This window comes from Lissotriton helveticus, chromosome 6, assembly GCF_964261635.1.
Source record: "Lissotriton helveticus chromosome 6, aLisHel1.1, whole genome shotgun sequence".
Lineage (NCBI taxonomy): Eukaryota > Metazoa > Chordata > Amphibia > Caudata > Salamandridae > Lissotriton > Lissotriton helveticus.
This window is the reverse complement of record NC_136067.1, coordinates 1,124,747,886-1,124,768,650: the sequence shown is the minus strand read 5'-3', so window position 1 is coordinate 1,124,768,650 and position 20,765 is coordinate 1,124,747,886. Positions and strand designations below refer to the sequence as shown.

The window sequence follows — 20,765 nt, the reverse complement described above, 5'->3', positions numbered from 1 at the left end:
TTGGCTACAAAGTTAACATAAAGGAATATTTAAAAGGGTGGTATTGCCTGTTAAAAAAGGCTTATTTTAACAGGTAGCAAGGCAGGCTTAAATTGCAGAAGTCAAACTACAGTGGTAGGCCTGAAGCCATGTTGTCCTTGTTTCCTTGTTGCAATAGTATATGGCACAGTAAGTGCTAAATATCAAGGAGTGACATTTATCTTTACATGCCAAGGGGGCAGTCATACACCATATAATATGGCCCTATATAAGGGTTAAACACGCCAATCAGGGAAGAGCCAATGCCTACAGTTTTAGGGTTCAGAGCACATACGCTGGGCATTGGACATCAGTCCCCTAGTGTGCAGAGTCTAAAAACTAGCAAACAAAATTCAGCAAAAAATGGCGCTGAGGATGCTAAAATTACATTTTTTCAAAAACATGATAAAGTGACCCTAAGGAATAGTGGCCGCCTGGGCACAAAGAAATCAGCATTGAGTAGGAAATGCATACTCTAGGTCATTCTTAACCCTTTAGCTACTGGGGCTTGCTACACCCACGTTGAGCCTTTTTTATGGTCTGGCTTGAGAGTGCAGCTGTCTCCAGAAAATTATGTGAGAATCACTAGGAGAAGGGCTGTGGTTCGATCCACATGTTGAGAGCCTGGAGTAAGTGATTTGATTGGGCAGGAGAAGTGTGCTTAAAAAAATTCCTTGCCCTCCACACAGCTGTGATAATTTTGTTGATTTATACAGCTGCATCAGCTTGAATTTTCAGGGGCTCACACATGACATTGTAAAGCTATTATAGTGTCTTAGATAACTAGTTAATTGATGGTGTTTTCTCTGGCAGTAGTCAAAGAGTAATAGGTGGTGCACAGCGATTTTTGAGAATTCGGAGTTAGGTTTACAAAATGTTGTGGGTGCACTGGTGGGTGGTGTCTCCGTCCGAAACACTGGTAGAACCTAACGAAGTTGTGTATGCATAAGGATATGCGAATACATCCCCACTTATGGCACACCGGGTGGAAAAAAAATTCCTTTCAATGATAGTTCATCCAGACTGTAATGTTTATTAGAACAACAAGTATCTTTATAAGGTATTCGATATTTTATTCATATCACTCCAAATGTTGTAAAATATTTCCAAAATGAGGAACATTCAAGGTAGAAAACTCCAATGCATTTCGGGCGGTGCCCTTTCTCAAGGAGTACTGTGAAGAAGACAAAAATCTATGAGGGTGAGGAAGTGAGAAAACATCGTGATAAACTGAGTTTTTAAAGTGCCGATCAATCAGTGAGTTAATGTGCTTTTCATAAAGGCTAAGGGCATGTGAAGAATGGTGCCGAACAGTGAACTAAGGACAGGATGTGCACTTAGCGGTATACGTGAATAGCGGACTCAAAAACGTGGACGGTAAAAAAACTATGCTGAAGATAAAAAAATAACTATGAAAGGGTAAAAACTTACTAGAAATTCAATGTAACGCAGCGCGTTACTAACAGGTTCGGGAACAGATCGAGTCCGCTGACGGATGGTAATCCGGGTTTCGGTGAAATAAGTTAAGCATGCGAGATAGAAAAAGGACTAGGTAGAAAACGGACTAACAGTGAAAACGGACAAAGGTGAAAACGAACAAAAGTGAACAAGGTGGAAATTGTAGTGCCATCTTGGAGTGTGAAAACAGTACTGTGGGAGTAAAGGTCAAGTGTAATGAATGAGATGGGAATAAAGTAAAATTGAGTGAAACACAGGCAGTAAAGAGACAATGTCGAGGGATATAGTAGATTACAGATAACAACTATATTCAAAACGATCATTGAGGCCAAAAGGCTTCTGAGTCTGTAAACGGAACATCCATTCAAGTTCTCTTTTCAAAAGAAGTTTGTTATTGTCAGTTCCTTCTTTTTTGTTGATGACTTCAAGAATGGTAAATTGTAGTTGTGCAATGGTGTGGCGAGCTTCCAGAAAATGTGTAGCAATGTTGGATTTCTCATTTTTTAGTCGAATGTTGGACTTGTGTTCGTTCAAGCGAATCTTAATTTTCCTTTCTGTTTTACCAACATACAGTTTGCCGCAGGGGCATTTCAGGGCGTAAATTAAATTGGAAGAGTCACATGTCGCATTGACTTGCAATTTGATGGAGTTGCCTTTCATTGGGTGGCGGATGGTATTGCCTTTTATGACACAGTTGCAGTGACTGCAGTTGAGACAGGGCTGGGTACCTTTGTAGTTTTTAACTATGCTGGTTGGTTTAGATAGTATTTCTTTAATGTTCTTACTCCTTGTGTGAGCAAACAAAGGTAAAGGTTTAAACATGTCACCAAAATCTGGTTCAACTTGAAGAATTGGCCAATGCTTGAGTATAATTTTTTTATAGATATTACTGACAGTAGAAAATTTAGATACCAGAACAATTCGTTGTTGATCTTTGATGGGTTGCTTAGTGAGAGCCTCCTGTCAAGTTGTTTGTGCCACTCGGGTTTGTGCCTCAGATAGAACTTGTGTGGGGTATCCTCTGTCAAGGAATCGGTTGTGCATTTCATGCATGCGAATTTTCATGGTCTCTTCATCTGACACTATGCGTTTGACGCGTAGTAATTGGGAGAAAGGCAGGTGTTTTTTTAATGACTCTTGATGGTAGCTGTGATAATGTAATGTGTTGTTGCGGTCGGTACTTTTTCTGTGAAGATCCGTAATGATACCAGTTGAAGTGATTTTGATGTTTACATCCAAGAATGTAATTTCGGTGTCGCTGATCTGCCATGTTAACTTAATACGTTCATCCTTAGAATTAAGGTGTTGGAGAGATCGTTCAAGAGATTCTTTGGAGTCCGTCCAGACGAAAAATAAATCGTCAATGTATCTGACGTAAAGTTTTATTTTTTCGTGGAAGTCAATGTCACCATAGATATGTGTTTTCTCGAAATTTTCCATGTATATGTTAGCGTATGTGGGGGCAGCGCAATTCCCCATCGCCATTCCAGAAAGCTGTAGGAACCATTCACTGTTGACTTGGAAGTAGCTGTGATACAACGTGTATACCATTAATTCCATCAAAAAAGATTGCATGGGGGTATCAATGTCGCTATGTAATAAAGCTTGCTCTATGGCTTCAATGCCACCCTGGTGGGGGATGTATGTATATAAAGAGCTAACATCTGCTGTACAGAGTATGTATTGGTTATTATCATCGACTTGGATGTTGGCCAGTTTGAGTAAGAACTCAGTAGTATCCTTAATGTAACTAGCTGCCTTGGTAACAATGGGTTGCAAATATCGATCTATCAATTTGCCTGGAGACTCATGTATCGAACCTTTGGTGGACACTATCGGCCGAAAAGGGGGATTCTTGAGATCCTTATGTATTTTAGGACTCATGTGAATGGTAGGGCTCCTGGGATGTTCAAGCAGAAGGAAGTTTTTGGTACGTTCTTCAATGATATTATTTTGAAAGGCTCGCGTGACGATGTCTTTGAGAGTGTTTTGAAATTCTCTTGTCGGATTGCTTTCAAGTTGCATATACAGAGAAGTGTCTCGTATGTGTTCTTGAAGTCGTAGTGTATATAAGGAAGTGTCCAGGATAACCAGGGCTCCTCCCTTATCAGCTTTGATGCATCTTATGTCTGTATTGTTGGCTAAGGATTTGAGGGTGTCACGATCCTTGGTGGTAAGATTCTGATTTCTGGTCTGCCTGTGGAAGTTGATTTTGGCAACATCATTGTGGACTAATTTTTCAAATAAGTCGATGGATTTGTGGCTACTAGGAGCTTGGTATGTACTTAAAGGTCGAAGGCATTTGAGCTGATCAGGTTTGTCCCCTTGGGTTGGTGGCAAAATGTTTTCGAAAAAATGGCGCAATCTGAGTTTTCTAACGAATTTAAAGGTGCTAACTTCGAGTTCCAATTGGTTGGTGTGTGCTGTTGGAACAAAAGATGTCCCTCTTTCCAGTAGATTCATTTGATGTGGAGTGATGGTAGTACTAGAGATGTTAATCACTAAATGTTCTTTTTTGGTTTGGGATCCTTCGTGGTCACTTTGCTCCGTGTAGTTGGAGCGGTTGATTCTTTTTCTTTTGTTTTTGCTCCTCCTGAGTCTTCGATGTTGTCCATATCTGACTCTAAAAAATGAACCGCAGAAGTTTGAATGTGTGAGGTAGTGGAAGTGCTTGCTTGTTCTTGAGTAGATCTCGAAGTTGTGTTTTTACGAGGTAGACGAGTTGAGGTGTCGCTCCCAGAAGATGATGTGTCAGTTTGCATGTTAGTAGGTCTATTACGTCGTCGCTGGGCATAGATGTCCGCCCAGGAGTAGACTTCATCTAGCTTGTAGTCAAGCGTGTCCCTGCGAAATGTTCTAATTTTTCTCTCGTTTATTTCTTCCTGATGTTTGTCGAGAGTGATTTTTAAGTCTTCCAATGTGTTGGTTAGTTCTTCTGGGGTCAACATTTCTTTGAGTTCTTTATCAATGTCTGAGATTTCGTGTTCTAGTTCTTTTAGAATGCCTGAGAGTTCTTCGACGATCAGGAGGATAAGGTCCAAACTACATTTGTGTTAATATTCCATCCCATTTGTCTTTGAATGTCTTTGAATTTTTGCACAGGGAAGGTTTCAAGGCGATCCTTAAACCGCGAGGGATTCTGAGTGCCCGATGGTATTTAAGTAATGTGCTCGCGTGGAGCTTCTGATTAATATGTCTCTTGGAAAGGTATAATATTTGTCTTATACATTGCTCTTTATTGCGAGTGGTGGAGGCTGGGGTGATGTCTTCCTCAATTAAGGCATAGATGCGTTGACGTTCCTCATCGTCATACGCTAGGGTGTGTGCTCGAGCTTCAGTGCTTCGGCTGATTTCTTCATATTGCATAATTGTGCGTGCTAACCACCAGAGGCGGATCAAGTGATAATCAAAGAGTAATAGGTGGTGCACAGCGATTTTTGAGAATTCGGAGTTAGGTTTACAGAATGTTGTGGGTGCACTGGTGGGTGGTGTCTCCGTCCGAAACACTGGTAGAACCTAACGAAGTTGTGTATGCATAAGGATATGCGAATACATCCCCACTATGGCACACCGGGTGGAAAAAAAATTCCTTTCAATGATAGTTCATCCAGACTGTAATGTTTATTAGAACAACAAGTATCTTTATAAGGTATTCGATATTTTATTCATATCACTCCAAATGTTGTAAAATATTTCCAAAATGAGGAACATTCAAGGTAGAAAACTCCAATGCATTTCGGGCAGTGCCCTTTCTCAAGGAGTACTGTGAAGAAGACAAAAATCTATGAGGGTGAGGAAGTGAGAAAACATCGTGATAAACTGAGTTTTTAAAGTGCCGATCAATCAGTGAGTTAATGTGCTTTTCATAAAGGCTAAGGGCATGTGAAGAATGGTGCCGAACAGTGAACTAAGGACAGGATGTGCACTTAGCGGTATACGTGAATAGCGGACTCAAAAACGTGGACGGTTAAAAAACTATGCTGAAGATACAAAAATAACTATGAAAGGGTAAAAACGTACTAGAAATTCAATGTAACGCAGCGCGTTACTAACAGGTTCGGGAACAGATCGAGTCCGCTGACGGATGGTAGTAGCACATATGGGAGGAGGGCAATCATTAACTTACATCAATTTTTAGAACTGGCTTGACAATGCAACTGTCAAATGACATTTTAATTGCAGCAATATTGCAGCAATATTATTCTACAGTTCCCACAAAAAACATCCATCCCATGCCATATACTTCAAATGCTTTACATTACTATGCAATACTCCTATAAAGCTAGACCTATTGGCATTGCCAATGCTTGTTTTGATATTTAGGGGAGCTTATGCCATCTTAACTTTTTACCACAAAAGGTATCCATGCCAAATTCACTTAATTTTTTCCTACCATCCCGAGGATTCCAAAGGCGGAAAAGTGCTACACAAGAAAGTATATATTTTTTTCTCTAAAAACTGTATCAACAAAATATTTGCTGTGCTAGGCTCACTGTTTTCCCAGCTTTCAGGATCAAAGTGAGTTGTATCAAAAAACATATTTTTACTACAGTTTTTGAATTTGCTTGAGAGATAGCCAAGTTTTCCTAATTTTTGTGGTTTCAACCTACGTGCAGTTTGTGGTTAGAGACAACACACTCAGTGAATCATTGTTGAAATGACCTACCCTTTCTATTTAAAATTGACTAATCACTCAATGTTTCACGGTTTCTTCAGAGAGAATGTTTTTCGCCTACCTCAGCAACCTCTGCAGCGATGCCCTTGGTTAAGAAAGACAGAAATGGGGGCTGAAAATGTCGGTAGTGCAGAATCATCATGTTCCATTAACTGAGGTAAATACAAAACCCATATTGCTGCAAATTTTTATGTGCTCTTTTTAAAGTGAGGCCAGCTTTCTTGTGTCATGGGCATAGTGCTTCTCATGCATAACTGTTGCTGTTAATTTAAACTGCCTTGATTTAACTTGCTATACAAGCTTGCAGGTTGGGAAATGTTCACATAATCCTGATTCTTGTTACATTATTTTTTGTCAGTAGATAGCAGTAATATGTTATCACTTGTCACAATGTTGGGTTTCACTTCTATTCTCTACTTTGAAAGTGATTCCCATGTACACTTGTACAATATGGCTTGTCACCCAAAAAGGACTTTAATAGCAGAGGGAGAGGATGAGTTGGTTGTCATCGGAGTATGATATTATGCTGAGTCCATGGTTTCCGACGATGGGCACGACTGGGGCCATGAAGATGATCCTTGGGGTACTCCTCAACTGATCTCTGTGGGTTCGAGAGGGGTGGCGGGCATCTGATTCTTTGGATTTAGCCAGTGAGGAGTGTGCAGATCCAGTCTAGGGCAGTTTCCTGAATGCCAGCTTCGTGGGGTCTTACGGTGAGTGTGTAATGGGAGACGTTTACGAAGGCTGCAGAGAGGTCTAATAGGAAGAGGACCGCTGATTGCCCCCATCCATCCAGCCGATGGCACATTGAGGCACACCTAATCCCTCTACTTTGTGACTGTATGGGAATAGTTCATAAGATCTAACTGTCAGTCAAACCTATCGGGGTGATATTAGACATTTATAGGGCAAAAGCTGTGAGTGCGGCGCTGTATGGGGCAGAGTTGTGGGGTACCCAGAAAATTGACACTCTGTCCCACCTTGAGAACAAATTTCACAAAGACCTAATGAGGCTCCCTCATAGCTCGCCCACCCTTCCTCTCCTACTTGACACAGGCACACGATCCATAGCTGAGCAGGCTAAGTTACGCCCCCTTCTTCTATGGGCCCGTATGTGGAATGTCCCTGAACTCGCAAGCTATGCGGATGCACTACGCGAACTCCTCTCAATCCCGGGTTGGTGTAAGATCGGTTGGCTCTCAGAAGTTAAGCGCCTCCTTTGTGAACTGGGCCTGGGAGACGCATGGGCCAATAGATCTTCACCACCTAAACAGTTGTTAAAGAAAATATTCTGTGCGTGGGTGGAAAATGAGAGAGTGAGACACGCTAATCTATGCAGATCTGCTGCTGAGTTCTTGGTTATTAAAGACCTCCCTTTTAGAGAACCCTACCTGGACGTGATCTCCAACCCAACTGATAGGGCATTGTATTTTAAATTTAGGGTTGGAGTTCTGCCTCTTGGCACATGGACAGCAAATTGGAAACCACCCTGGCAAACTATAGCAACCTGCCCTTTCTGCACTAATAGGGTCGAATCTATTTCCCATCTAATGTTTGAGTGTCCAGCGTATGCTGCTCCTCGCCGTAGATGGTTGAAACCGCTCTGTTTGAGGCTGGGCACTCGGTCATACATGGAGGCCTTACAGATGCTAAGATCAGACCCTCACCCCTTGTTTGCTTGTGGCTTGGCCAAATTCTTGGGATGGGCTTGGAGGATAAGATCTGCGAGGAAAATGATCCTCCAGTAAGGTTACCTATCCAGATTCCACTGGCCCCAGCCATCCATTGCTGTGTCCCTTTTCTACTTTTAAGGATGATTTAATATGTGTGTATAAATGTATTTTAGATGGCTGATTCCCACAATTGTTGTATATTTTTACTGCCTTTTATTGATCTGCCTGTTTTGATGGTCAAACTGCACAATTGTTTCTATTTTTATACTTGTTTTTATATTGTAATGCTTTTATGAAATGATAAATATTTCGAAATAAAGCTATACAACAACAACTAACTGTCAGTTACACACAAGATGATGGACGGAATGTTGCACATTGGCAAAACATTCACCCCCAGTCACAGATCTGGGTTTAATCCATCATTATTTTGCTTACCAAGCCACGAAATGTCAGTTACACCCAGTCATGTGATCCAGTACAATCTACATGGGCAAAAGGGCGACCGGCAGAAAAATGGCAACTTTCTAAAAGAGGCATTTTTTAAATTGTGATCAAACATCCAACTTTAACATTAAAAATGGGCTCTTCAACACATTTCCAAAGACACCAAACTTAAAATAGCTACAAGATCTAAATTAGAAATTCTAGAATAGTAAATGTAATAAGGAATTGCCAATGTACTCCTATGGGAGGGGGTAGGCCTTACAGTAGTGAAAAATGAATTTAGGACTTTTTCACTAATAGGACAAGTAAAACTTAAAAGTACATGTCCTTTTTTTTATTTTTTATTTGGCAAGCAAGTCAGATAAAAATATACAATACATGTTCCTAAACGTACATTTTTGAGTGATTACAGGGATATGTCATAAATTCAAAATGTACATCAAATAATAAAGCATTGGCCCGAATCATGCTTAAATCCTCAAAAGTTATAAATATAGATAAGGCAAGAAGTACAGCTTGTATCCTTTAAAAGTTATACAAAATTAATCCATATCTTTTCCATTTTAGCTACAGACTTTCGGCTTCTGCCCTTAGCTAGGGCCTTTTCCATGGTATATATTTCATGTAGTAGATTTAACCACTCTATCATGCAAGGTGGGTTTGGTGAAATCCAAGCTCTAGCTACCACCAGTCTTGCCCAGGACAGAGCTATGTTTAGCCAACTTGTATTGTTGTTCCCCGTCGTATGTAGAGCAAGTAATACCATGGGTGCAGTGAGTGAGGTGTAGATCAGTTGTTTTTGAAGTAAAGTATTTTCTATATTTTGCAAGCATAGGACATGAGTAAATCATATGGGTGAGATCTGCTGCCACCAGATCGCATTTAGGACATTTAGTGCGGTCGCTGTTTAAGTTATTCTGTGACCATTTGGATATTTTTAATGGAGTATGATATAGTTGGCTGACCGTCCTGTTTGGTTGTAACTTTAAGCTAGAGGAATGAACTAATTTATTGATGTTAACGAAAGCATTTGAGATGTTCTGTGGTGTCACATTGATTCCTAATTTTAGCGACCACTTTTGTGACAATCTTGGGCAGTCATCTGCGTTATAAGTCACTTAATAACTTAATTCCATAAATGGCCCATTCCCTCTCCATCCTATCGTTGAAGATAGCAGGTAGCCCAGGATTGTCCCAGAGTGGTAAGTCTGTATGAAAAAAAGAAGTATCACAATATTTCAAAATCAAATTAAAAATCCCTACAGCATCTCTTGCTGTCTTAAATTTAACTCGTTTGAAAAAGTTTGGATCTTGTACTCTTGCTAAGAATTGATTTGAGTTTGTACCTAACATAAACTGGTAAAAAAAGAAAATTTGATTTTTATTTAGTAAGCTCTTGAGCCGACCTAAAAATGATGAAAAAAAGTAAGACTTGAAATCCGGAAAGTCCAGTCCCCCTTTTTCTAGTGGTAATTTTAGTATAGCCATCGACCTTCTAGGTTTTTTGTAACTCCAAATAAAACTGCTGCAGATTCCATCTAATTTCCTAAAAAATATATTATTAACTCGGAGAGGGATAGAACGGAAGAGATATAAAAATTTGGGCAAAATGTTCATTTTAATCAAATTGATTCGGCTCAAGATATTAAGTGGGATTTTATGCCATTTTTTAAGCACCCTAGTAACTTCTTTTATTAAGGGGTCGTAGTTTAATTTGTTTATTTCATTAATTTTGGAAGAAATGTTCACCCCTAAATACACGGCCGAGTTACAGATTCCTGTAACTGCCTGATTAGTTTGATAATTCATAATGGTTTGTGTTTTATTTAGGTTTAACTTGTAGCCTGAAATATCGCCAACATTTTTTGCTTCATCTGTTATTCCAATTAGTGCATCCGTTACATTTGTAGTATAGATAGCTAAGTCGTCTGCATATCCAGTTATTTTAAGAGTTTTATATTCGTGTTTTACCGGAATTATCTTTTCTTGATTTTGCAGAGCATTGATAAAGGGTTCCATTGAGAGAGCGAACAGCAGGGGTGAAAGTGGGCACCCCTGCCTAGTCCCCCTGAAAATTGCAAAGGTTGGTGAAAGTAGCCCAGCATAGCTAATTTTAGCATTGGGATCCCTGTATATAGCCTGTATGCTTCTAAGAAACCGGTCTTTAAATCCCAACTGAATTAGCACTTTCCACAAATAATCCCACCCCACTCGGTCAAACGCCTTTTCTGCGTCCAAAAGTATCATGCCGAGGGGGGTAAGATTAGTTGCAGCTACGTCAAATGCTGTGATTGCCATATTGACATGGGTGGTGGTATCCCTTCCAACTACGAAATCATGTTGTTTTTCATTAACTAAGTATGGCATGAGGGGTGCCAATCGCATTGATAGTAGCTTGGAGTAAGTCTTGGCATCAGTGTTTATTAAAGAGATTGGTCTATATGACCCACATTCAGTCGGTGTTTTTTTTTCAGAAAAAACATGATTTTGGCGGTTTTCCAGGATTCCGGAGCCTTTCCTGTTATGCTAATAGAGTTCACGACTAAACAAAGAAGGGGTAGTATTTCTTCTGCACAAATTTTATACAATTCAACTGGAAGTGTATCCTCCCCTGCCGCTTTATTAGATGGGATGGAGAGCACTGCTAAGCGTAGTTCTTCTATTGTGTAATTCTCTTCCAATTTATCAAGGATATCCTGATCTAAATATTGTTTTACAGGGAGATTATCATTTAAGTAGGATTGAATCTGATTTCCTATATTCCCGGTCTCTGGAGTATATAATTTTTCATAGTATAAAGCGAATTGTTCCCTTATTTTTGTAGGCTGCGAGTACAAAATATCATTGGGACCTTTTATAGATTTAATTAGTGTTGATGCTCGGTCTTCAGCCACCTTGTAAGCCAAAAACTTTCCTACTCGATCTCCACACTCATATTGAGAGAGTTTATATTTAAGTATCTTACAACTGTTTTTTTCTCTAAGAGAACTTTTGATATTTGAGCGTAAAATCAAAAGTTTATTCTCCAATAGCATGATATCTGACCTGCTCACCACCCCGACACTAAGACTGTCAGCTAACTGTTTCTCAATATGTAAGATATTGTCCGTCAGTGTCTTTGTCTCCTTCTTTCTTATTGCGTTTTGTTTGAAAATATATTGTTGAGTTACTCCTCTAATAGAGGCCTTGCAGGCATCCCATACTGAAAAAACACTAGCCGTATCCATATTATATGTGATAAACTCCTTTATATGTTTTTTAAGGGATGTTACAAAAACCTCATCTGATAATAAATATCTTGGGAAAGTGAAAGGGCGCCCCTCTTTTACCCTTGGAGCTACTCCGAATGTGAAAATAATAGGATTATGATCAGAGGAAATTTTTGCCATAATCTGCATATGTCCTAAGCTCATTAGTTCGTCTGAAGCCCACGCCAAATCTATCCTGGAGCAAAGTTTATGAGGAGCCGAATAATATGTATATCCTGGTACACCTGGATAAAGACAGCGCCATATGTCTTTTATATTATGTATTTTTGCTAATTCCGGTATTGATACTCTTGTTTTGCGCATATGTGAAGATAGCCCTTTCTTCGTTGCATCCTGTTGGTAGTTTAATACACAGTTAAAGTCTTCCATCAAAATGAGCTCGCCCTCCCATGATAGTAGTTCTATATTCAACGAGTCAAATAAGCGTGGCTCATCTTTGTTTGGCCCATATATAGCACAAAAAACATAAATACTATCTTCTATCGGCATTTGCATTATTGCCCATCACCCCCCCCTTATCTGCCGCTGTTTTAATGACGTCCCCCCGCAATTGTCTTTTCTTTAATATTGCAACCCCCCTTATTGGTGCGTTTAATGTTGTGCAAACCACTAGTTCATATCCCAATTGATTCAAAAGTTTTTTATCTTTAAAGCAGATATGTGTTTCAGTTAGCATAACCAACTGTGCATCATACATTGTCAATTCTTGATAAACTAAATTTCTTTTAGTCTTATTATTCAGGCCTGATACATTCCAAGCAAGACAACTACAGTACATCATTTTGAGTATTGAAAAAATCAAAAATCGCTGCCCCTTTCTTATCACTCTTTTTAGTTTTATTTCTTGCTGATAGCATTTTATCTTCAATTTGACTTGTCATACCATTTTTAGTTTTGTCCCCCCCTTCCCTCACTCCCTCCCTCCCCAGTTCTGATCTACCCCCCCGTACCACAGGAAAACACCCCCCCTTTATACCTGCTGCCGTTGGTTGGGCAGCCTCTTGAGGGTGCAGCCAACCGCATTCCCCTCCCCTACTTCATTAAGTATGTCATTCCATACCCCTCTTCAAATGTAAACAATTAGTCAGTTTAGTCAGACCCTTTAAGATAATAATCACGTGGAATCAAAACTCGTAATTCTTGTATCTTATGCATTAGTGAATTTTTCTAACACCATTTCTGCCTCCTGAACCTGGTTAAGAAAGTACGTATGACCAGCTTTAGTAACTTTTAAGCACGCAGGTTCTTGGAGGAAAACCTGAGCCCCTGCAGCTTTAAAAGAGTCGATTAATTGACGTAAGTTCCATCGTCTCTCCATGGTAGTCTTCCAAAGGTCTGACCTGACGAAGAAAGTCACAGCTTCTGTGACAATGGGGGAGTTGGGTTTTGCTTTTAGAGAAACAGCCTGTCTCAGTAAGAAATTTCCGAAATAGATCAAAAACGGACGAGGGAATTTACTTCCTTTGTTTCTGTTAACTAGTGGTAATCTGCAAACTCTTTGTAACTGAGAATCCCAGTCCCAGTCGGCGAGATCCGGAAATGCACGTTGGAAAAGCTTGACTATGTAAGCCCGAGGGTCTGCCCCTTCAGCGCCCTCTGGAACCCCAAAATGTCTGAGATTTTGTCTTTGTCTATTTTCCATGTCCTCGATTTTAAGTTGTAGGACCCGAATCTCTTCATCATGGCGAGAATTTTTCTGCTCAGTTTTGACCGAAGTTTCTTCTATCTGCACAACTCTGTGTTGTAGCTCTTCCACTTCTTGAGTTATCGTGTTCATTTTGCTATTAACTTCAAGTAAATAATTTTGTGTTTTTGTATTGTCCTCTTTCAGTTGCAAAAAATATTGCTGTGCTTCTTGCCGTTGTTCGGTCAGCATATTTAAGATTAAGGCCAGAAAGGGGGTTTCCACCGATGATGTGTTAGGGGGTAATACCTCCTGAAGCATAGCTTTCACAAAGGGACCTGTTTCCTTAGCCGTAGCAGCCGTGACAGCGAGATCCTTAGGATTGAGAGCCTTTTCGTTAGTTCCTTCTCTGACATTAATATCTTCTTGGGGGTTCTTTGTTCCCATGGAATTATCCAAGATTGGTTGGCTTAAAGGATTAGACGGAGTTGCATTATCCAAATCTTGGTCAGCTTGTAATGGAGTAGATGGCCCCGTGTAGCTGTTTCCTGATAATCGTAAAGCCATTGATTTTACTCCTCCTTTAGCTTGAATCCACTTGCGTAGAGGGCTATCGTCAATAATTTGTTTGCCTCTAGTGTTAGCATGGGTTATAGCAGAGGAGAGAGTAGAAGGATTGATATTTTTCTTATTTTTTAGTTTATTTTTAGCCTTCCCTCTTCCTTTTTTCCGTGACACTGTTTTCCAATCATCCTTTGAAAAGCCCACCCCAGTGTTCTCTTCTTCATCAATCAATTCCTCATATTCGTCATTAGACTCCACTTGTTTCTCATTAAATCTGTCTGTACAATCTCCAGAGAATCCATCAGCTTCGAGTCCTTGAGCTGTCTTGAGCGCTTCTGTTTCCTGGGCGGCCAGAGTTTCATGATTCAGCTGACTAGACATATTGTTAAGTTCAGCACCACTTAAATCTGGCTCCGTATCCGTAATCAGTATTAATTCCATACCCTCTGAGCCTGGAACATGTACCTGTGATTGTACTTTATCTTTTTCTTTATATTTATCAGCTTTATCTGCTTCATATCGTTTTTTTGGCAGTTCTAGAGTCTCTACATAAGTATCAGCGCCAGTAGTAGTAGTATCAACATATTCAATATACTCCATATCATTCGCCATTTCCTTATTAGTTCCTTTGTTTGTTTCCACTATAACATTATTATTTGCCCTGTCTACTGAAGCAGCAGAATCTATATTTAAATTAGCACCTTTTGCTTTTGTTAAATTATTTTTTTCAGCAGCAGTAACCATGGGAGGTCGCGTTAACTGTAGCTTACCAGCCATTAGTGCAGCCTTATCTTGTTTCCCTGTAGCGAGCAGGTTCAGTGAACCAGTTCCAACTCCTGCTCCTTCCTTCCTGAGGGACTTTGCTGGCGTCTTTTGTTTTTCCGCCGCCGATCTCTTCTCTCCCGCTGCATTACTGACAGCTGTGGCTCCCTGAGCACCGCTTTCCTCAGCGTTTACTGCCCCCTTTGTAGTCCTGGTGCTCCGCGGTTGATTCTTCGGAGCCATTGCCCCAATTGAAACCGCTCTGCAAGCCGAGCCAGCTGGCGTTGAAGGTTCCCCCCGGGCGCCGGAGGCACTCGTCACGCGCCCCGCGCGAAGTAGTATGCCGCAGCCCGGACCTGTAGAGCTGAGCCAAGTCAGCAGCGTCCAGCGAGCCCAGCGAGCACAGCCTGCCTCAGCCCACAGCTCGCAGCTACCGCAACCTCCTGCAGTCAGAAGCCGCATCCGTTTCTCCGCCGACAGCAGCCGCACCTCCACATTCATTTACCTCGGATGTTCGTTTAGAGCATTTTCTCTATCCGCCGTTTGTGAAGTAGTGGGAGCTGCGTATTCAGGCTGCACCGGGCGGCGTCCTCAATCCGCCATCTTCGTTTTCCCCAGAAACTGTCCATCCTAAAAGTGCATGTCCAACATTTTAATTACACAACACCCTGCCCAAAGGGCTGCCTGAGGCCTGCCTGATGGATGCCTTGTATGTAATAACTGGGTAGTTTAAGTCTTGGCAAGGAGGTTTGAATGCCAACTGAAAATGGTAGTTAAAAACTGCATTCAGGCTGCGGTGGCAGACCAGGAGCGTTTTAGGGTGCTACTTAAGTGGATGGCATGATCAGTGCTGCAGGCCCATCAGTAGAATTTAATTTACAGGCCCTACGTATATAGTACACCACTCTAAAAGAGGCTTATAGGTTTATTAAATATGCCAACTGGGTATAAGGCAATGTAATCATATTTTAGGGAAGGAACACAAGTACTTAATCACTGGTTTGCAGTGGTAGAGTGCGAAGAGTCCTTAGGCCAACAACAAAAATGCAGCAAAAAATGGAGGTGCTGAGGCAAACTTTTTGGGGAAAGACCACCAATAGGCTGACATGTTTAACACACAACATCCCAGAACACACTGCTTGCATACATTAACTGCTTTCCTTCCTCTTTGGCTAGTGTATGGCTTCCAGTAGCCACTTGACTCTCCATTTAGCACAAATGTAAAACTACTGCATTCATTCGAGCCACATTTGACAAGAATTTCTCGTTTCACCATGGTCTGTGTATTGTCTTCTCTGACATCTATAACAAATCCAAAATGCAGTTGCCAGGGTATTGGTGTGGGGCTGTAAATATGAATGCATTTCTCATCACAGGACACGATTGACTCTACATTCAGAAGCAAGTTATATTCAAAACAATGTGATAAAATCTGGAAATTACATTAAAATTAAGGGTAAGCAGTATTACATATAATTCAAACATGAGTTTTTAAAAGAGAGCCATTATATTTATGTAAAGATGTATCCAAAAGATGAAAGCTGTGAAAGGCCGATGACTTGATGACAATTATTTCTTTGTGCTTGTGTTCTTATAATGATATCACCACCTACAATTATCTACAGCCTTCAAATCTTTATAGGGAAACTGTATTGGTACCAATCCATTCAATTTTATTGCTGAGAAGAAAAAAGTCTGTAGCAAGTCCCTTGCTTTGCTTGCAGAGACTGGTGGTCATTTCCAGTTTTTGCCCGGTCACTAAGTTCCTCATTACGAATGGCCCATAGTAAGGCTTGGGAACACTTCATCTGTATTACTAACATTACAGGTTATTACCACACCTTGACTGGGAAATTACAATTTTAACACCTGTAATGAAGAATAGCAGGATGAAAACACATTAAGCACAGTGATGTTTGTATGTTTTCTTTACATTAGCTGCTTTCAGATCATGAAAGAAGCGCCGGGATTGGCTAGAGCAGGCTCTTCCATAGCTTCTAAGGGCACAGGAGGTCTGCACTTTCTATAACCTGGCTGTCTAAGACAGATATGGTAGAGAACTTTAAAATGCATATGTCTGGCTGTCCATCCCATGATGGCCTGCCAAGGAGACAGTACCCTGCAGCTGCCACTCTGCAGCGCTGGCCCCTCCCCGTCCAGACACTTAGTGTAGGGCGGGTAGCTGAAAAATAAAGCAGTAATAAGTAAACCTTTTTGCCGTTTTATTTTTCAGCTCTGGAGCTTGTGGGGAGACACTCTGCTGCTCAAATGGAGGAGCCACCCCTGCTCAAGGCACTCATGTTTTCTGTTGACAAACAAGAACTATTAAATAAAAATAAAATGCATAAATAAATGCATTTCATGAACTTCCAAAGAACGAAAATGTAATATGCAATTAAAATAAACATGTTAACTTTGTTAAATATCTGTTTAATTAAATACAATGTTTCATTGTTATAATGATCCAATACCTTTTTTGTCCTGTAAGCACCGAATCTAAATACTTCTTTAGAGCCCCTTCCGAAAGAAGGCGGCCATAATTGTCAGTGTACACAGCCTCAGATTGACGTTTGGCTGGCTTATTGCTGTTGCTGTTTTGGAGAGAACATATGAGAAAAAATATATTCATTTAAAATTTGATATTAGCTGTGGACCGTGAGATGTGTAGCAATGAGTAAAAATAAGTAAATGGCAATTATTTTGTGTAGCACCTGAAGTAACTAAATGTAATTTTGCTAGTAATTTACATATGTTGCTATATTAAAATCGTCAGATTTTATACTCAGTAAGGTGTAATAATTCATCAAATATCTGTAACTCTAAATTCAACACTTTGTTTTCATCAAGACATATGGGGCCATATGTAGGTAAAACGGGTTTTACAATTCTCAAATTGTGATTTTTAGGGAATCGCAATTAGAGAATCGCAAAACGCAATGTAGGCAGGGTTAACAAAATATTTTGCGTATCCCACATTTTCCTTATTTGCGAATCACAAATTGAGATTCGCAAATAAGGAATACCTTCCCATTCATTCCTATGGGCTAGAAGGCATTCTCAATTTGCGATTCACAATTAGAGAATCACAAATTGATAATGCAATTTCAATGTTACAAGGGTGTCAATAGGACACCCTGTTGCACCCATGAAATAAGCATGTGTACACATGTGGCGCAAATACGTGGGCTGAGGGCATGTATGTGCGCCACATGGCACTTTCAGAAATGCCAAAAAGTGCATTTTTCAAAGAAATCGCAAATTACCACCAACCTGAAGTTGGTGGTTATTTGCGGATCAGTAAGCCAAAATCACACAACTTGGGTGCTTCCTACATTGCATTTAAGGAATCACAATTTGGGATTCCTTAAATGCATTCGCAAATTAGGGAATCGCAAATTTTGCGATTCCTTATTTTGCGAGTGAGTTTTTGTCTGCTACATAGCACACTGCCAAAATTGTGATCGCAAACGCTCAAATTCTGCAAATTTCAGCATCGCAATTTGGCTTCCTACATATGGCCAATGGTCTTTTGGTTTTCACTTACAAAATATTACCTGCATTTAACGCAAGTCGGCCAGTCGGCCAGTCAAAGACACCATGAATTCACAACAAATGTGAAAATTGTCACTTTCATTCCTGTAATAGGAAAGCTCACCTTTGTTTGATCTCCTTATAAGTACCTTCTTGAGATCGGACCAACAAATGCCATCCCCACAGATCTATTTTCGTAGCTTACTTTACCTGTTGTTTAAGTGTGTAATGCCTTTGTGTCCTCATGTGTTTTTCCGGTCTGGCTTTTTCCTTGACCTTGATTTTATTGAAATTGTATATAAAATATACTTATACTTTCAGCCAGCCCTCTTCATCCACTGATTAGTTGTGTCATTCACGTTTATCTTCCACCCCTTACAGCATACTGTGTAGGGCAATGGGTCATTCTACTTCAGGTATTTGCTAACTTTAACGGTGAGTTGAAGTAATTCCCTTTAGTCAAAACAGAGTATTTATGATAGACTGTTGGACCTCTGGTGTGAAGCTGAAATTCTAAGCCAGGCATGCCTACGTCGAGAATGCTGGTATTGATTTCTCTTGCTGCAGTGTCAGCAGCATCAAGAGCATATCTAATAGAACAATTAGACATGAGCTTTCCTTCTTGAACTAGGGCTTGTTCCTTTTACTTATGTTCATATGGGAGGTACTGAAGTAGACCTTCCCTTTCATCCCAGTGGGCTGTGTCATATCTTGCTAAGAAGCCCTCTGTGTTGGCAATGCACCAGTGATTAATAGCCTGTGCAGCTACTCTTTAGCCAGAGGCGTCAATAAGCTAACACTTTTTATCAGGGGAGGTGCATCACCAGATGTCTGAGTTTGCTCATTTACGAGCATTGGAAACTACCATGGAATCAAGGGAAAGCTGTCATTCAATAAATACCAGGTCAGAGGGTGATGGATTACTTTTTTCATCAACTCTCTGTATTAAGATTTGTGCACAAACCGATCTTTTAAGATGTCCTCTGTATGTCTCATCATGCCTTTCGACATAAGTAGACTTTGTCTATCTCTATGTGAAGACCCAAGTGTTTCAAATAAAAAATCATCCTCAAAGGCCTCCTTATTCAGTGTAACCCAATGGTGTGCTGCTACTTGGAAAATTGCTCCAGATAAGATACGTTATCATCTGGAAGTGATGGTCTTGTAGGGGATACGTCTGGAACATTATTCATGGGTGCATCAAAATTGTAATCATTCCATGGGTCTGTAGGTTGATGAGCATTGTCATCACCATCATCATCATCATCATCCCCATCTCTTAAATCAGGCTCTGTGTGAGGAGATCCCTGTGGTGTTATGTGAAGTGGATGTAAGCCTGGCAGTATTCGGAATCATGCATCTAGTCATGCGAGACCAGGTGAAAGTCAGAAAATAGGTCTGACCACGAGAGAGCACAGCTTGGAAACAGGCTGTGGTAATCCAGAGCCTTCTTTCTATCTAAGCAGCATCAAGAGCACATATATTAGAACAAATAGAGCTGAGCTTTCCTTCTTGAACTAGCTCTTGTGCCTTTTACTTATGTTCATATGGGAGGTACTGAAGTAGATCATCCATTTCATCCCAGTGGGCCCTGTGATATCTAGCTAAGAGGCCCCGTGTGTTGGCAATGCACCAGTGATTAGAGGCTGGCACTGCTACTCTTTTACCAGAGGAGTCAATAAGCTTTGATTCTTTATCTGGAGAGAAGCATCACCAGATGTCTCAGTTTGCTCCTTTACAAGCATTGGAAGGGAAGCTGTCATTCAATAAAAAACGATCAGAGGGTGATGTTTTATATTTTTCATCAACCCTGGGTGTTAAGATTCGGGTACAAACTGAGCTTTTAAGGTGTCCTCTGCATTTCTCATCACGAATTTCAAAATAAGTAGACTTTTATTAACTCTGTATGAAGACCAGAGTGTTTCAAATAAAAAATCATAATCTAAGGGGTACTTGTGCAGTGCAACTCAATGATGTGCTGCTGCCTGGAAATTTGCTCCAGAAAAGATATGCTATCATCTGGAAGTGAGGGTTTTGTAGGGTGTAGGTCTTGAACATAACCAATGGGTGGATCAATATTGTATCCATTCCATGGGTCTCTAGGCAGATGAACATTGTCATCATTATCATCATCATCCCTATCTTCTAAATCAGGCTGTGTGTAAGGAGATCCCTGTGGTGTTATGTGAAGTGGATCTAAGCCTGGCAGTACTGGTAAAGGTGAAGTCGGTGGAGGCAGTGGAAGGGATGGCAAATGTATAGGATTTGTAGCAATGTCCTTTTCATTTTTTTAGGGGAATGTTGTCTCCAATGTCCTGTGAGCCTAGTACATCTTGGAAGGAGTTTTGGCCAATATGTGTCCAGTATCTGGATTCATATAAATGTTCTTCTGTTTTGGATCAAATCTGTCTTTCATAAAGTCAAAGATTGGTTCCGGAGGGTATGAAATATGGTTTCTCAATTTTGGTGCAGAAAGTTTGGTGCCAAACGGGACTTGTCCTTGGAAGTGGAAGGTTTTGGTTCTGAAGCTGTTTTTGATTTTGAAGCTGAAGTTTTCGTCTGCTGAGCATATTTTTGTTTTGGGTGGGAGGGTTCTGGCTGTGAACCAGATTTGTCTTTCGGAGTAGAATGTTTTGGGTCCGAAGATGATTTGTCTTGGGACGATCCCGAGCCGGAAGGATTGACTATTTGTGTCAGTGCCGTGCCCGAGGGAGGGGCGTCAGAAACGTTGTTTCGGTGTCGAC

General features: G+C 40.5%; 1 long non-coding RNA gene across 1 annotated transcript in view; it reads right to left on the bottom strand.

The window, feature by feature from the left end:
* Nucleotides 1-20,765, bottom strand: part of LOC144761661 (uncharacterized) — a 145,185-nt gene that overhangs the window by 113,474 nt on the left and 10,946 nt on the right. Inside the window, exon 2 of the long non-coding RNA XR_013595836.1 lies at nt 16,962-17,081. This is a non-coding gene — a long non-coding RNA (uncharacterized LOC144761661). The remainder of the gene's footprint in view (nt 1-16,961; nt 17,082-20,765) is intronic.